A 17,615-nucleotide genomic window follows, 5' to 3' on the forward strand; every position below is an offset into this window, starting at 1 on the left:
AAGTTTGCAAAAACACTGTATTATTTTTAAAAGTATTAAATTGCTCATAATCTAGAATTCTACATCCAGTCAATATTTCCATCAGATGCGAGGACATAATTTTAAAAGTTCTCAATCATTCAAGGCTTAATAAATTTTTCCACACAGATCAAATTTTGAAGGAAGATCTTAAATAATAGAAGAAATCCAGGAGATGTTGTAATAGATAAAGAAATAAAAGGTGATTAAATATCACGGTACATTTTCTTGATGCAACAAGAAAGAATAGAAAGTAATATAATGGAATGAAAAATGAATAGATTATGTAAATCCATAATAATATTTGCATAAAAATTCTAAATAACAATAATTTTCTGTGGGGCATAAAAAAAATTCCTTTAGGGGAAGATATCAATTCAAAATAAGAAAGGATTTTAAAAAGAGAAAATAGAAGGACATATTGAAGTAATAAAATAAGATAGTAGAAACATGCCCCAATATATCATTAATTACAATAAATATCAATGGACTATGTTTATCACTTAAAACTAAAAGGTTGTTATATTGGGTTTTTAGCAAATCTAGATAAATGTTATTTGAAAAAGACATACTCTATGATCATGGAGAGGTTAAACTGTAACAGCAGATCAAATTTTACAAAGAATTTCTAAGCAGTGATTGCCTACTATTGCTTGGAAGCAATTCACACAACTATAAAATATCTTCAAAACCTTAGAAAATGAAATGATTAATTTAGAAATCTGGTTAATGTCTTAGATTTGAAACTATCCTTAATTCCCATTTAACTGTAATATGAATACTAAATAGACTCTGTCAACAGGTTTTACAGCTTCCACAGAAGCAATTAGCCCATACTCTGCAGGATGGTAAGCTTTTTAAGGAAATATATATATATACACACACACACACCAACATATATACATACATATATATTATATATCAAATATCATATCATACATACATATATAAATATATAAATATATATATATACTAATAGACTCACATTACCCATATTCAGTGTTCATTATACCCATGAACACTACACTAGTCCTGGGGCTAGTAGTGAATTTTTTTTCTGTGATTGTTTCATAGCTGTGATCTGTGTGAATTTGACAAAATCACCTGCAAAAAGTAAGGAAACTAAGAACTGCCCTTAAGTATTTCAGGTCACCCATTTTCTAACTAATGCTGAAAAGTGATATATTCATGCAGCATTTCCAGATATGTAAAAGTGTTATATTTAAAGTGATTAATCTATTTCTAGGTCATGACCTACAAGTAGTTCTTACCTGCTGGACTGGTCCCACTGCAGATGGTTATTAACAAGCACAAAAAGAATTTGTTCCTTTTGTACTATGCCTGGGAGGCTCCAATTTCCTATTATTTATTGGTTAAGAACTTATTTACCTCATGCTAAAATAAAAGGTCAATTTTGTCAAACCAGTGGGAACAAACAGAAAATTAAAAGAAGCAATAAAGAAGTTGTTTGGTATTTTTGTGGATAAAAATCAGGCTGATTAATTTTTTTTTCCAGATTCATATAATTTTATTCATACATATTTCAGTATGTATCTCTAAAAGACAAGGGCTCTTTTGTTAACATAAGCACAATAATATTATTATACCTAAAAATTAACAATAATTCCTTATGTTACAGAATAGTCAGTGTTCAAATTTCCACATTTCATTAATGATTTTTTCCAGATTGTGTGAATCAGGATCCATATAAGGCCCACTATTGTAATTGACTGATATGTCTTTTAAAGTTTCATTTTTTAAAAAATTAAATTCACTTTTATTGAGATATAATTCAGGTCCCACATACAGGGAGGGCAGTGAGATCACCTGCCGAGGTGGCTTAGAGAGAGAGGGCCACATCTGAGCAACAAAGATACTCAGGGGGAGACTCTTAGGCGCAATTATAAGCAGGTTTAGCCTCTCCTTTGCAGCAACAAGCTTCATAAAGGCAAGCCCCAAGACAGAGGGCTCAGCATACCAAGCCATCAGTCCTCAATGTTTGTGAGAACAAGGCTGATTAATTTTTAAATTTTGTCACTAAGTTGAGGCATTTTAAACACCACCCAGGGGTCACTATGTCTTTAAAGGACTAAAGGTCTTTTAGATCTTTAGATCTTACTGAGAAAAGAAACCTGATATTACCAGTTGGAAAAGTAGGTTACATTAAATTTTGAGAAACAGCCATTATCTTGAAGTATGGCTAATTTTGAATCAATTTTTTTTATAAATTTTTTAGATGTAGGATACTAGTGACTATTTTTCTTATGTTTTTCTATCACTTTACTTTCCTTTTTATGACCATGGAGACAACATGACATAGTGGTTAAGAGCTTTCGCTTTGGAGTCAGACACATTTTGAATTTGGGTCCTGGCAGAAACTAGCTCTGTGCCTTGGGTCAATGTGCTTGATCCCTTTGAAGCTTTATTTTGCAAATAAGGAAATGTACCTGACTCCGGAGTATGGTGAGGATTAAATAAGATAATGTATTCAAAGTACCTGATACAATGCTTACCGTGTAGTCAGCACTCAGTTACATATAAATGCTCATTATCTGCTTTTCTATAATTATCAGTTTCTTATATTAACATGAAAATCAGAGATTCTTTACTGCGTTAAATGTCTTCATAGAATTCTGAAAGTCTTTTGATATATTTGTACTGGGGGTGCTAGTACTTGCCTCAGTTTTGGAAACAGGATAATCTAATCAGATATACAAATGCTTGTCCAATCCTCTAAGGAAATAACAAATCCCAAAATGAATCAGGAACAAAAAGTTCATTTGCCATTCCTTCAAAAGTTGATGCCTATCCCTTTGTGGTAGGCACAGTTCTCCTTCAGTATAGTGTGAAAAAAAATCTAAAGTTTCCTTTCTGTCCTGCCATTTGTTAGGAAAATAGTGGTTAGAAAGGTGAATGCAGAAACATCCCCAAATTCTAATTTACTAATCTTTTTTAAATAAATTCAGTAACCTAAACCATATGTATTTAAAGTTATATTCTATTTTATTAATAAAAATCATGTGAATCTGCTATTGATTAAGTGCATTATAAAAGTCTTGGACAATTAGAATTACCTTGGCCAAATGAAATTTCAAAATAAACATTTAAACAACTACTCTCTAAGGCAATTTGTTAAACACAGAGATGCAAACACTGATAAAACAGCATTTCTGTCCTTCACAGGTCTGTTGTTCTGAAGAGATAAATAAAAAGATACATAATGTAAAATAGCTTATGTGCAATGTCCAATTAATGTTTTTAGATAATAGAAACACAGCTAACATTTATCAAGCACCAAAATGCAATATGCACTGAATGAGTCATTGTAAGTGAAGTTTTCCTGTCTATCTTCAAAGGAACTTTAAAAATTAGGAATTCATTCCATTTTACAGATAAGAAAACCAAAGCTCAGAAAGCATAATCATCTAGTCCATGTTTAATAAATAGTGGGTGAACATTGTAATGTAGTTTTGGCTGCACCCATGCCCACTGCTCATTCTACATATCACTCAGTTCACAGCAGGTGACACTTTCCTGGGAATTATGCAAACTAAATTTCTGAAACAACCTTAGTACTTTTATCCCAAAGAGAACAGAGGGATGCAGAATACAAATTACTGATCCTGATTAAGCCCATGAGAACTGTCTCCTGATACTTCCTCTAACTCAAACTTGCTCATCATTTAGCAATGTATCACTTTTTGTGTAATGCTTTATTGTTTAAACAACAATGTTGATCATACATATACGACATGAAGAGAAATAGTAATTGCACCTGAAAGAAAACCACCACTAAGAGAACATAGATTCAGCCATTTTGCTGAGCATTTTGGTCGAGACCAGCCATCAGTAACTGTACTCTGAATATATACATAGGCAAAGACTAAACTTTAGTTTTACCAACCCTGAAACAAGGAGCAGGCACAATGGTTGAAAGTTATCTACAGTCTTTAGGAGAAAGAAATAGAGAATGATTTTAGGTTTACTGTACTTTTTTATAGTTTATTTGTTATGACCATAAGCAATTAATTATATTCAGTTCTCATTACAGAGTATGGGTTCAGTAATCCTCTATAATTAACATTGTCCTTATATAAAATGCCAAGTTAAAGGCCCTCTCTAGCTTGTTTATTTTAATTTTTTTCTGCAAAATCTCTGGTCATAGTGAATCTGTCTGAGTTTTGGAATCCAAATGTGAGCAGGTTCTCCCCCCTGTGTGGGATCTGACTCTCAGGGGTGTAAATCTCCTTGGAAATGCAGGATATGACTCCCGAGGATGAATCTGGACCTGGCACCATGGGATTGAGAACCTCTTCTTTACCAAAAGGGAGATGCGAAATGAAACAAAATGAAGTTTCAGCGGCTGAGAGATTTCAAATGGAGTAAAGAGGTCACTCTGGTGGACATTCTTATGCACTATATAGATAACCTTCTTTAGGTTTTAATGCATTGGAATAGCTAGAAGTAAATACCTGAAACTATCAAACTGCAACCCAGCAGACTTGACTCTTGAAGACAAGTATAGCAATGTAGCTTATAAGGGGTGACAGTGTGATTGTGAAAGCCTTGGGGATCACACTCCCTTTATCCAGTGTATGGATGGGTGAGTAGAAAAAATGGGGACAAAAACTTAAGGAAAAATAGGGTGTGGAGGGGATGATTTGAGTGTTCTTTTTTACTTTTATTTTTTATTCTTATTTTTACTTTTTTGGTATAGGAAAATGTTCAAAAAATAGATTGGGATGATAAATGCACAACTATATGATGGTACTGTGAACAGTTGATTGTACACCATGAATGATTGTATGATATGTGACTATATCTCAATAAAATTGAATTTAAAAAGTAAAAAAAATATAGGCAGGTTGCATTCATTATAGAATACTGATCAAAGAAAGTCTATTTCTTCTGTCTCAGTGTTCAGTGTGTTTCAGATGCATACTTCCAAAGTCTCACATAGAACCTTAAAGGTAATATATGTATGTTGTGTAAGAACAACAATCTTGTATACATTATATAACGTATTATGTAATCCATTGTATAAGAATCTGCTTATCCATAATACATCATAGACAAGGAGTATAGTAAACTCCTTTAACATCTAGTTAAAGTACCTGTAGTACATCATGGGCACCAGCCATTCTGCATGGTTGCCTGACCAATCAGATCAGAGTATACATTGCTCATGGGCAAGAATGGAAATTTTGTTTGATATCCATATATGCCAGAGTCATTGTTTTTGAGTATTATTTAGTACATTCTCCCAATATTTACTAACTCACAGCAGAGAAAGATTAATAACTGTGGAAAATATACATATATTCATATAGTTAATTTTATGTAACTTTTTGGATAGTGAGATCATGAAGAAAGCCCTGGACTTCAAAATATAGTAACCTAAGTATTATATTTCTTTTATGTTTTCCTGATTTACATTAGGCTTGCTTTCTGTTGAAGGGTAGTTCTTCAAAATTACTAAATTGGTTTACAGGCTATCATGAGACAGTTGAATCTGAATGAATGGACTCTGTCCAACAGTTTGGCCTGGATAGTTGACTCAATTGACCACTTGTCTAGCTATGAGCTAAGAATGGGACATCTATACTTGCAGATATGAATTTGTCCTCAGAGAACTCTTGTTTTCTCCCCTGACTGTTCCTCCTGTTCAGTTTACCCAATATAAGTAAATGGTGTCATTATTCACTCACTTGCTCAGGCCAAAATACTCAGTGTCATCCTGCATTTTTTCTTTTCTTTATACTCCTCATCCAGTACAATAAAATTCTTATTTGTTCTAACCCTGGCACCTTATTACAACTCACCATCTCTACTACTACAAAGTTGAGTACATGCAAATTTGTTTATCGATGGGACAAAGGTAGCAGACTTCTGGTTAGTTTTACTGCTTAAACTCTTGCCTTCCTATAGTTCAACCTCTGAATGAGGTTGAATTCAAACTGATATTTTAAAAGCATAAATCATGTCACATAACTCTTCTGCTTAGAAATGTTCAGTAGAGGGTGACTCATGTCCCAGTTTGCTTGGGAGAGTCCTGGTTTATTCCTGTTATTCTGGCATAATTATCAATAGAGTCCCCTTTAATTCTTAAAAGCATCCTACTTTGGAAGCCAAGTTGTATAGTTACCCTATATCATTGGCTTGCCATTGTGATTCAAGTAAAATAAAATCTATTCCCCTCACTTCACCTGGAAGTACTGACCTGATCTACTTCTGCCTACCTTACTCATTTCATCCCCAAAGTCTCTACCCTTATTCAACAGATTCCAGGCACACTGGCCTGTCTGTCTTTCAAACAAGGTCAAGCTCAATCCTTAACTTGAAGTATTTGCACTCAATTTCTGTCTAGAATGCCCTTCTATCAACCCTTACATGGCTGGCTGCGGGACACTGTTATCGAGTTCCGACTTGGCGGGCCTGGGCCAGGGGAACTGATCAGCCCCTAGGAAAGGTAGTGGGGCACGGGTGGTAGCGCCCTCCACGGCCCCCCGGGCCTGAGAAAGTGGAGCCGAATGCAGGCCCCATTTCCTCACCCCAAAGTACAACCGTTGGGGAGGGCTTGCCGGAGAAAACCCCCCCGCCGTGCCTTACCCGCACCCTCCACCCTCTTCGTTACCGGAGCAACCCCCGCCCCTTTTCAAACAACCTCCGCGCCCTCTCAGAACCAATCCAAGCCTTTAACCCCTACAGCTACCCCGCCCTCTAAACCGCCCGATATAAGCTTGTACTCTCCCCTAATAAACTCTCTCTTGGCTTCTTCACCCTAAAAGAAACGTGTCCCGCCTGTTCCTTCTCGCCGCCCTCCACACCTTGCACGCCTCCGCCGGGGACCGGGCCCAGTCCCCCACCTCGCCCTCGCCTCCGGGAAAGAGCCCCCGCCGCCGGTACCCTCCGAGCAATCCCGAGAGCCTAGGATTTAGCAACCGGCCGCCACCCCCCCCAGACGAGTCAACTGCGACCGCAGCTGGCTGCCCCTCAGAAAGGACCTTTTCAATCACCCTAACCTACATCACCAGTTACCATTTTTTCCCCTTAATCTTTGTTTACATTTCTTATTGAACATATCCTATTAGTTTATATAATTTTTGTTTAATTGACTATATTCTATTTATTTACTTAAAAATATTTTTGTCTACATTTCCCTACTAGTATGTAGCTTACTGGAATGTAGCTGCCAAGGGCAGTTGATAGTTTTTGTTTTGTTTTTTTCCCCAGAGCTTAACCAGCACATAGTGGCTTCTCCATAAATATTTGTTGTTTACTTGAATGAGCTGTAGAGATCCAGAAACGTAAGTGTGATGTCCTTTATATAGAAAGTTGCAGTCAGATTAATTGACACTTCAATTGCAGCAAATATTCCAAAAATGATTCTATAAATTTTAGCTGTTAGAGGATATATTTGGAAGTAAGAACCTGATAAAGCTTTGATAAAAATAAAAATAAACTCAGGGATCCATTTTCATGATTGTTTTAAACTTAAATCTGTAGGTCTGTCACAACTGTATGTTCATCCAGTATTTACAATGCTGGTGAAATAAATGAATCATGTGCATTCTTCACTGCCTATTCTTTGATTCGCTTCTTTTTGTTATCAATCAACAGTCATAAAAAGCAGGGTCAAGTCTTACAATTGAGAATTTTACAACTTTACTAATAAGCCTTCACAAAATACATAGTGTATTTTCACTTCTATAAACCTAAAAATTCCATTTTTTGACCCTCTAATGAAATCTAAAATACTTAACGGAAAACCTAAAGTTATGGACAAATTGAGAAGAGGTGCGTTAATCTGCTTAGTTAAAATGGGCCAAAAACCTGAATCTTAGGGGAAACTGTTTTACCAAGCCAAAGTTATACAACTTGGCTTTCGTACATCAACGAAAGCCATTAGAGAGTGGCTCTTTTTGCCTCAGCAGATGCAGCTTCAGCATGTTTATTAAAAATATCTGTGGAACTCAGCAACTTCTGTGAGATAACTATCCTAAAGTACTCATGAAGTGTCTGACAACCAATCCTTTTCCTTTTTCCTTTCAATTCAATTCAGTTCAACACACAATCCATCATGTTTTTACCTAGTGCTAGGTGCTAGAAACCCCAAAATGAAAAGAACCTCATCCCAGTACTAAAGGATGTCTGTGTTTATAAGACGTAACAGGTAATGTAACTATGATCACATCAAAGACATTATTGAACCTAGTGAACATTGTTTCCAATCTCCAGCTAGTGATAAATACAGTGACCATTTTAAAAAACAAGCTTCTTTCCTACAATTCCTTTTACACATGAACCACAAGGCGGTCTTGATTATTTTATTGATTGGTGCTTTGTTATTAATTATCATAACAAAGGACTAGGTTAGGGAAATTGGGAAGAAAGAATAAAAAGCTAAGTCATTCATGGTTAAAGTGTTGTCTTAGTGGGCAGTCAACCATAAAGATGATTTTGAAGTATAGGAATAATGGATTTTATGTGAAACAACACTTTTTATTGCTTGAGAAGAGAGACTAATCTAATCTACTTGATTGAAATTGTATCTCCAGAGCTTCAAATTTTAGGTTGAAAACATAAGGCAGTCATGCAGTTATATTTGAAGATTTAGATTTTGACATTGTGAAAAGCAGCAATTTGGATGCGTAACAATTTTATGGACTCTGAAATTTAAAACTGAAAGCAATCTTAGAGCTCTTCCAGCCTAGCACATCATTTTACAACCTACGTAGCTTAACCGAATTATCTAAGATCCCATGCTTAGACACAGAATTTGGACTAGCACCCAAATGCTGACTCCCTCTTCAAGGTTTTAAAAATCATAATTTAAAAATTTTACTATTTCAAGCTCACTTTCTATTGTCAACTGTATCTTTATTATTACATAGACCCAGCCTATGAGAAACATGCTAAAATTCTTGGAAGGACAGCCACTGACTTTAATGAGATGCTTTGACAGATATTACTAGATAATTCTTTGCTAATTTTTTCTTTACATTTTTATTTCTAATTCTAAAAGTACTGGGTATAAGAAATAGGAATATTTTGATTTCTTACAAGATAATGAGTATATCAATAATGAGTATACACTGGAACAAAAATTCAACATTTTATTCATATTCCTCCCTCTCTTCCTAGTTGTCACGGTCAAAATTGACTACTGTTTGCTGCTTTATATTTTTCTTTATGAACCAACAGGAAATTTATGGCTAATCTTGTCTGTCCGCTTGCAGTAGGAATGAAAGAGGCCAATGCTACTCTTCTTAATCTCATCGATATTAAAGCTATTGTTTCTTTTTTTAGTCCCAGGTGCAAGTCAGAAATTCAGGATGTAAAGAAAGTATCATGTAATTCAAATATTACCACAGAATTCAGACCAATGAAATGGAGACCTGGAGAGTGAGAATAGAGGGTAATTAGTGTTACTACCTGAAGTGTATATCCCATCTTTTACATTCAGCAATGGGCTTAAAAAGTGAAAGTGAAGGAGCACATTTTGCTCACTTAAAAATAACAAAGTCCTCAAAAGAGAATCAGAGAATTGTAAGGCCTGTCTCTAAACTTTGAGATGCTGATCCCCTAGCATATAACCTGATTGGTCTCTGGAACAATGCATATCTCTGAGACACCTGAAACTCAGAGCTAGAGCTCAGCAGATATGAATGTCAGTATTAGTGCATACAGCCACTGTCAAAAAAAAAGCTGAAAAAGAGCCCAGACTTCAGTTAGTGATATGAATGAAGCAGGTCTGGTTAAGACTAGGGCAAGCCAGGCCAAAGGATAAAGGTTGAAACTGATTGTGTTTTAAAACTTCAACTTCCATATGAGACCAAGGGAAGAGATATCTATTTGGTACAGGATCTAAATTTTCTAAACGGTACAACTCTACAGTCGATTTGTTCAAACACCACAATTGCATGGAACTTTGAATAGGAAGTGAGATACGGTAGGTTAGTATAGGCTGGAGTGAAATAGTGACACATCCTAGAGTAATTTGGGCAGATAATAAAAAATATATTTACAGCCTCCCCCTCCCGAGCCCCGAGGATCTGGGGGAAGGTGCGGATGTGTTGAACATCCTCACCTGGACTGGTGTTGATGTTGTCACAAACACTGGGACTGGAGGTTTGATGTGCTGAGCCCTTGAGCATGGGACTTGCCCTTATGAAGCTCATTACCACAAAGGAGAGTCTAAAGTTGTATGTAATGGTGCCTAAGAGACTCCCCCTGAGTACCTCTTTGTTGCTCAGATGTGGCCCTCTCTCTCTCTAACTGAGCCATCTCGACAGGTGAACTCGCTGCCCTCCCCCCTACATGGGACCCGACTCCCAGGGGTGTAAATCTCCCTGGCAACGCAGAGTATGACTCCCGGGGATGAATGTGGACCCGGCATCGTGGGACTGAGAGTATCTTCTTGACCAAAAGGGGGATGCAAAATGAGACGAAATAGTTTCAGTGGCTGAGAGATTCCAAATGGAGTCGAGAGGTCACTCTGGTGGACATTCTTATGCACTTTATAGATAATACCTCTTAGGCTTTAATATATTGGAATAGCTAGAAGTAAATACCTGAAACTACCAAACTCCAACCCAGCAGTCTGGACTCCTGAAGACAATTATATAATAATGTAGATTACAAGGGATGACAGTGTGATTGTGAAGACCTTGTAGATCACACCCCCTTTATCTAGTGTATGGATGAATGGAGGAATGGGGATAAAAACTAAAGGACAAATGGGGTGGGATGGGGGGATGATTTGGGTGTTCATTTTTCACTTTTATTTTTTATTCTTGTTCTGGTTCTTTCTGATGTAAGGAAAATGTTCAGAGATAGATTGTGGTGATGAACGCGTAACTATGTTATCATACTGTGGATAGTGGATTGTATATCATGGATGATTGTGTGAATGTATTTTAATAAAACTGAATTTAATAAGAAAAAAAAAAAAAAAGAGAATCAGAGAAAGATGGGCTCATCATGCCCCAATTTCAGTTCAGTGATTCCTCCTTTGGTTAATGACAGAATGAGAGGAAGACTTCTTCAATGTTACTAATTATGTAAGTTACTCCTTTTCCTCCGTGAGAAATATGTGAGATGGTGGAAATACAAGCAGAAAGTATATTCCATCCTTAATATCAGTGATTCAACTGTAGATGAGCTAGGTTGGGAAAGTGGGAATACATGGAGGTTTCACATCATATTTCACATAATGAAATTCTCAGATTTATTTGTTTATATTTTGATTTATACTTTTGTCACCAGTGCATGATTTCCATTGACCTCATTTAAACAATGCTTCATTTTTATCTGTCTAGTTAGTGCTAAATTTTATTTGATTGATATCTCAACTCTTGTCACATGATTTTTAATACAATTGATCATAATTTCTTAAGTGAATTTTTGTGCAATAACTAATTTTTAATGCATTTTTTATTGTGAACTTTAACATATATACATAACAGTAATAACTTTCAAAGCACAATTTAACAAGTAGCTAGAGAGCAAATTTCAAAGAATGTCATGGGTCACAGTTCTACAACTTCAGCTATTTCCGTTACTGTAAAATATAACACATACAGAAAGGTCTTAACTTTCAATGTACAGCTCAACAAGCAGTTATATATGTTATTTCAAACATTGTTATGGGTTACAGTTCCACAGTTTCAGTTCTTTTCTTGTTATGCAATATAGGGTATATACAAAGCACAATTCAACAAGCAGCCATAGAGCAGATTTCAAAGAATGTTATAACTAATAGAAAAATAATAGAAAAATAGAACTAATTTTTTAAATATAAATCAGCTTTTTGAGATATTCACATGTCTCATGATTCACCCATTCAAACATACAACTCAATGGCTTGTAGGATATTCATAGAGCTGTGTAACCATAAATAAAATCAATTTAGCACATTTTAATTACCCCCCATATGCATTAGTCATCACTCCCAGTTTCCCTTCTCTAAACCTCATGCCTAGGCAACCTTTAACCTAGTTTTGTCACTATAGATTTGCCTATTCTAACATTTCTTATAAATGGAATCATAAAATATGTGATTAACTTATTTCTCTTAGCATAATGGTTCATCCATGTTATAGCGTGTATCTGTGTATTGTTCTTTTTTATTCCTGAATAATATCCCATTGTATGGATATATATTTTATTCATCCATTTGTTACTTTTTAAAATTGTGGTAAAATACACATAACGGAAAATTTTCAAGTTTCACTATTTTGAGAATACACTTCAGTGGTTTTAATTACATTACCTTCACAATGTTGCGCTACCCATACTACCATCCATTACTAAAGTAAGACTTTTTCATGATCCCAAATAGAAACTTTGTACCTTTTCAGGAACAATTCTGCATTCTCCCCTCAACAACAACAATCCCTAATAAATTCTAATCTACTCTCTATCTCTATTAATTTTCTAATTATATAGGTAGAATCCATACAATAATTTTCTTTTGTGTTTGCCTCATTTAACTCAACATAATGCTTTCAAGGTTCCTCCATGTTGTATCATGTTTCAGAACTTCATTCCGTTTTACAGCTTAATAATATTCCATTTTATGTATATGCTATGTTTTATTTATCAATTCATCTGTTGATGGACACTTGAGTTGTTTCTATCTTTTGACTATATGAATAATGCTGCTGTGGACATTGGTGTAGAAGTTTCTGTCCAAGTCCCTGCTTTCTTTTTTGGGTATATATCTGGAAGTGGAATTGCTGGGTCATATGGTAAATCCATGTTAACTTTTTAAGTTGCTGTCAAGCTCTTTTCCACAGAGACTGTCCAATTTTGCAATCCCACCAACAATATACAAATGTTAGAGTTTCTCTACATCCTTTCAAACACATATTGTTTTCCATAATTTCTTTAAATATTAACCATCCTAATAGGAGTGGAGTGGTACCTCACTGTAGTTTTGATTTACATTTCCCTGGTGAAAAACAATGTTGAGCATCTTTTCATGTGCTTATTGGCCATTTGTATATTTTCTTTAAAGAAATATCTATTCCATTCCTTTGCCCATTTTTTTTTTTTAACTGAGTTGTCTTTCAGTTGATGAATTGTTGTGCCAGTATTTTCCCCATGTGTTTGGAGCATCATGGTTAGGTGCAAAGATATGTATGATCATTATTTCTTCTTAGCGGATTGACACTTTTATTAATATATAGTGTCCTTATTTGTTTCTTATAACAGCTTTTGACTTAAAGTCTGTTTTGTCTGATACTAGTACAGCTAGCCCAGCCCCTTTTTCTTTATTATTTACATGGATTATCTTTTTTCATCCTTTCACTTTCAACCTATTTGTGTCTTTGGGTCTAAGATGGGTCTCTTTTAAACATATATAGTTGGATCATGCTTTTTTTATTGATTCTGCTAATCTATGTCTTTTGATTGGGGAGTTTAATCCATTAACATCAGTGTTATTACTGTAAAGGGAGTACTTACTTCAGCCATTTTGTCCTTTCATTTTTATGTCATACCTATTTTTAAATCTCTTCTTTCCTTTCTTGCAACGTCTTTTTTTCTGTATAGTTGATCTTTTGTGATGTATCTGTCTGATCTCTTCCTCATTTTTGTTTCTGTATATTTTGTAAATGCTTTCTTTGTGGTTACCCTGGGGTTTCCATTATACAACCTATGTCTATAACCTCCTAATTTGAAAAGATAACAACTTAGCTTCAATACCATACATGTTCTCTACTCCCATAGACCTCCGGTTCCCCTGTGTATATTGTTCCTGTCCTACATTACCTCTTTATATTTTGAATGTCCATTATCAGAAAATATGACTTTTTATTATTCAGTTGTATTATGACTCACAGGAATTAAAGAATAGAGTTATATATTGAGGATATTGTACTATTGAGCTTTGCATTTACCCTTTTAGTTACTTTTACTGAAGATCAGCACTTCTTCACACTACTCCAAGCCACTCTCCTGTCTTCTCCTTTCAACCTACAGAATTACTTTAGTAATTCTTGTAAGGCAAGTCTTTTGTTGACAAACTCTCAGTTTCTGTTTATCTGTGAATATTTTAAACATTCCCTCATTTTTAAAGGACAGTTTAACAGATAAATGATTTTTGACTAGCAGTTTTTCTCTTTCATTACCTTAAATATACCTTACCACTACATTCTTGTCTCCATGGATTATGATGAGAAATGATCACTTAATCTTATTTATGATCCCTTGTATGTGATGAATCACTTTTCTCTTGCTGCTTTCAGAATTCTATCTTTGTCTTTGACATATGATATTCTGATTAATATATGTCTCAGAGTAGGTATATTAGGATTTGTTCTGTTTAGAGCACATTGCACTTCTTGGACATGTATATTTATGTCTTTCATAATAGTTGGGAAATTTTCAGCCATTATTTCCTCAAAAATTCTTTCTGATCCTTTTTCCTTTTCTTCTCCTTCTGGGACACCCATGGTGTGTATGTTTGAGTGCCTCATGCTGTCACTCAAAACCCTGAGATACTGCTCAATGTTTTCTATTCTTTTTTTTTTTTTAATCTGGTCTTCTGACAGTCTGATTTCAATTGTCCTGACTTCTAGTTCACTGATTGTTTCTTCTGTCTCCTCAAATCTGCTTTTGTATCCCTCTAAAACATTTTTAATCTCTACTATCATGCCTTTCATTCCTATGATTTTCATCTTTCTTTTTATACTTTCAAATTATTCTTTATGCTTACATATTGTCTTCTTAATATCCTGTACCTTTTTATGCTTATTTTCCTTTAAACTCTTTGAATTGATTTAGGATATTTGTTTGATTTTCTTTGATTAGTTGTTCCAAATTCTGTGTCTCCTCTGAAGTTTTAATGTGTTTCCTTGACTGAGCCATATCTTCCTGCTTCTTAGTATGGTTTCTAAGTTTTTGCTGATATCTGGTCATCTGATTATTTCAATGTATTAACCCTGAAGGTCAGTTTTTCCCTCTTGCTTATGTTTTTATTGTTGATTGACTTTGTGTTAAGGTTCTTCTTTGACACTTGGTCCAAATTATTCTGAACCTTTAGAGTAGCCCCTGGTTAACTGTTTAGATTTTGTTAGCCCTTCTGCACATAATTTTGCCCTGGATATGTGGTACAATTTTTAAGATTGCCTTTTTACCTGCAATTATTTCACCTCCAGGAGTAAGCTTCCTTTCCTTTGTTCCTTCTCTAGGAATATAGATCTGTTCTGTTTGTTTCTGTGTAGAATTTTGTCCCCAGGTCCTGTGATTTGCTTAAATTCTTTCTTTCACTCAGTGTCCCCTTTTCACTACACTTTTCAGTTCTGGGAACCATCCTGTCTTACAGCAGTTCAGTTTACCCTCCCCCCTTTTTCCATGAGGTTTTCTACCTCTGATTTCTTCCTTATTAATGTATCCCCCTGGGAAGCCAGTTGGTGTCAATCTAGAAAGGTCCATTTTGCATTTAGGTGGTCCATCAAACATACTGGTCTGAGTGTGTGCTCCTCTTGCCAACAGTTCTGCAGCAGTCTATTTTTTTTTTTCCTGTGGGGACACTTTTGTATGTGCTACTCAGCCATTTGTGTTCCACTTTGAGACTCTGTGTACTTGATTCCCTGTGCATGGATATATGTAGAGTTCTAACTCATTGCTATGAGTGGCTCTATGGTCTTCATCTATGGCAGGATAGACCTGGGCCCTGTTGCCTCTGTGTGACTGCCAAGCAGTGCAGGGCTGTGCAAGGGGGAAGGGTCCAGACTAGTGTGCCTGGGACACAAATTTCCTACCTGATTTTGGTGTTTGTTTTACTTTTTCTTCAATTCAGCTTTTGTGGAGTCCTTTCCAGTCTCTGTCATACTCCAGAAAACAAGTGGGATTTGTCCTCTTATTGATTGTTTCTGACAGGAGACTTCTCCAAAGGTATGTCTTGCATCATCATGTTGATGTCACTCCCCTATACATCATATTTTGAAGTAAAGTATCCCGTCCCTGTGGGTTATTATTCTCAAACTATCATCACAGTCGCAGTTTTAAGAGGTCATTGTAAAATCCTATCATGGGTGAAACAGCATATGTAGCTTCAGTACTTCCATAATCATGCGCCCATATCTGCACCTCCTTTACTCAAGTCTAAGGTGATGCTCTGTGAGAACCCGTAAATATAATCCATTTCTCACAGCTACTAATGAGCTTCTCATTGATTTAACAATACCAAGGGACTTGCTTGTGAGCAAATGGTTTTTAATATTAGTTCTTCTCTTTCCATTTCTATCATAGCCCAAGTCAACCTAGGTGAGTGTCTTAGTAAATATTATGTTATGATATCCAGGAGTTATCACCATTCAATATATCACCAACAGTATGATTGTTCTAGTTTGCTAATGCTGCCAGAATACAAAATACCAGAGTTGGATTGGCTTTTATAAAAGGGGGTTTATTTGGTTACACAGTTACAGTCTTAAGGCCATAAAGTGTCCAAGGTAATACATCAGCAATCAGATACCTTCACAGGAAAATGGCCAGTGGTGTCCGGAAAACCTCTGTTAGCTGGGAAGGCACATGGCTGGCGTCTGCACCTAAGTTCTGGTTTCAAAATGGCTTTCTCCCAGGATGTTCCTCTCTAGGCTGCAGTTCCTCAAAAATGTCACTCTTAGTTGCACTTGGGGTATTTGTCCTCTCTTAGCTTCTCCGGAGCAAGAGTCTGCTATCAACGGCCATCTCCAAACTGTCTCTCATCCGCAGCTCCTCTCTCAGCTCCTGGGCATTCTTCAGAGTGTCCCTCTTGGCTGTGGCTCCTCTTCAAAATGTCACTCACAGCTGCACTGCGTTTCCTCTGCCCATCAGCTCATTTATACGTCTCCAGTGACTCAACTTAGACCCACCCTGAATGGGCAGAGCAACACCTCCATGGAAATTATCCAATCAGAGTCATCACCCACAGCTGGGTGGGGCGCATTCCAAAGAAACACTCAAAGAATTACAATCTAATCAACACCGATAACGTTTGCCCACACAAGATTACATCAAAGATAATGGCATTTTGGGGGACATAATACATTTAAACTGGCACAATGATCCTTGTTACCATCTGAACGATGACTACTACAATGCCAGAAGCCCATCCTGAGAGACTGCTTCCTAGTATCACTTCCTGTACTAACTGTCTTAGGGTTTTGTTTTGTTTTTTTTTTTTCTAATCTCAGAGCAGCCCCTTAGATAAGGATTTGAGTATATGTAGAAACACTGGTAGGAAAGTGGATAAGTGAGACAGGGAATGGAAGGAAACCAAGAAATTTTGTATTTTTGAGCAGGTTACCAACTATCTTTATAGCTAATGCAGAACATTCTTCATATTATCCAACCAAAGGAGTTAGGAATCTGAAGTCTTATTGTATGAGAGCAGCTCCAAGACTTCCAGTCTGACCTAAGCATTTGGGTTAAGTGAAAGTCCTCAGGTGGAAAGCTGAAAGCATTGCAGTAAAATACATTTGGCATGAACTGGAACATTGAGTGTCAGGCTGCAGAGATGCTATATGTGCTGAAGCATGTTAGTTATGTTTTTTCATATTTTGCACAACTTTCCTTACTTTTTATCTATCAATAATTTGAGATAC

This window comes from Choloepus didactylus, chromosome 7 (genome assembly GCF_015220235.1).
Source record: "Choloepus didactylus isolate mChoDid1 chromosome 7, mChoDid1.pri, whole genome shotgun sequence".
Lineage (NCBI taxonomy): Eukaryota > Metazoa > Chordata > Mammalia > Pilosa > Megalonychidae > Choloepus > Choloepus didactylus.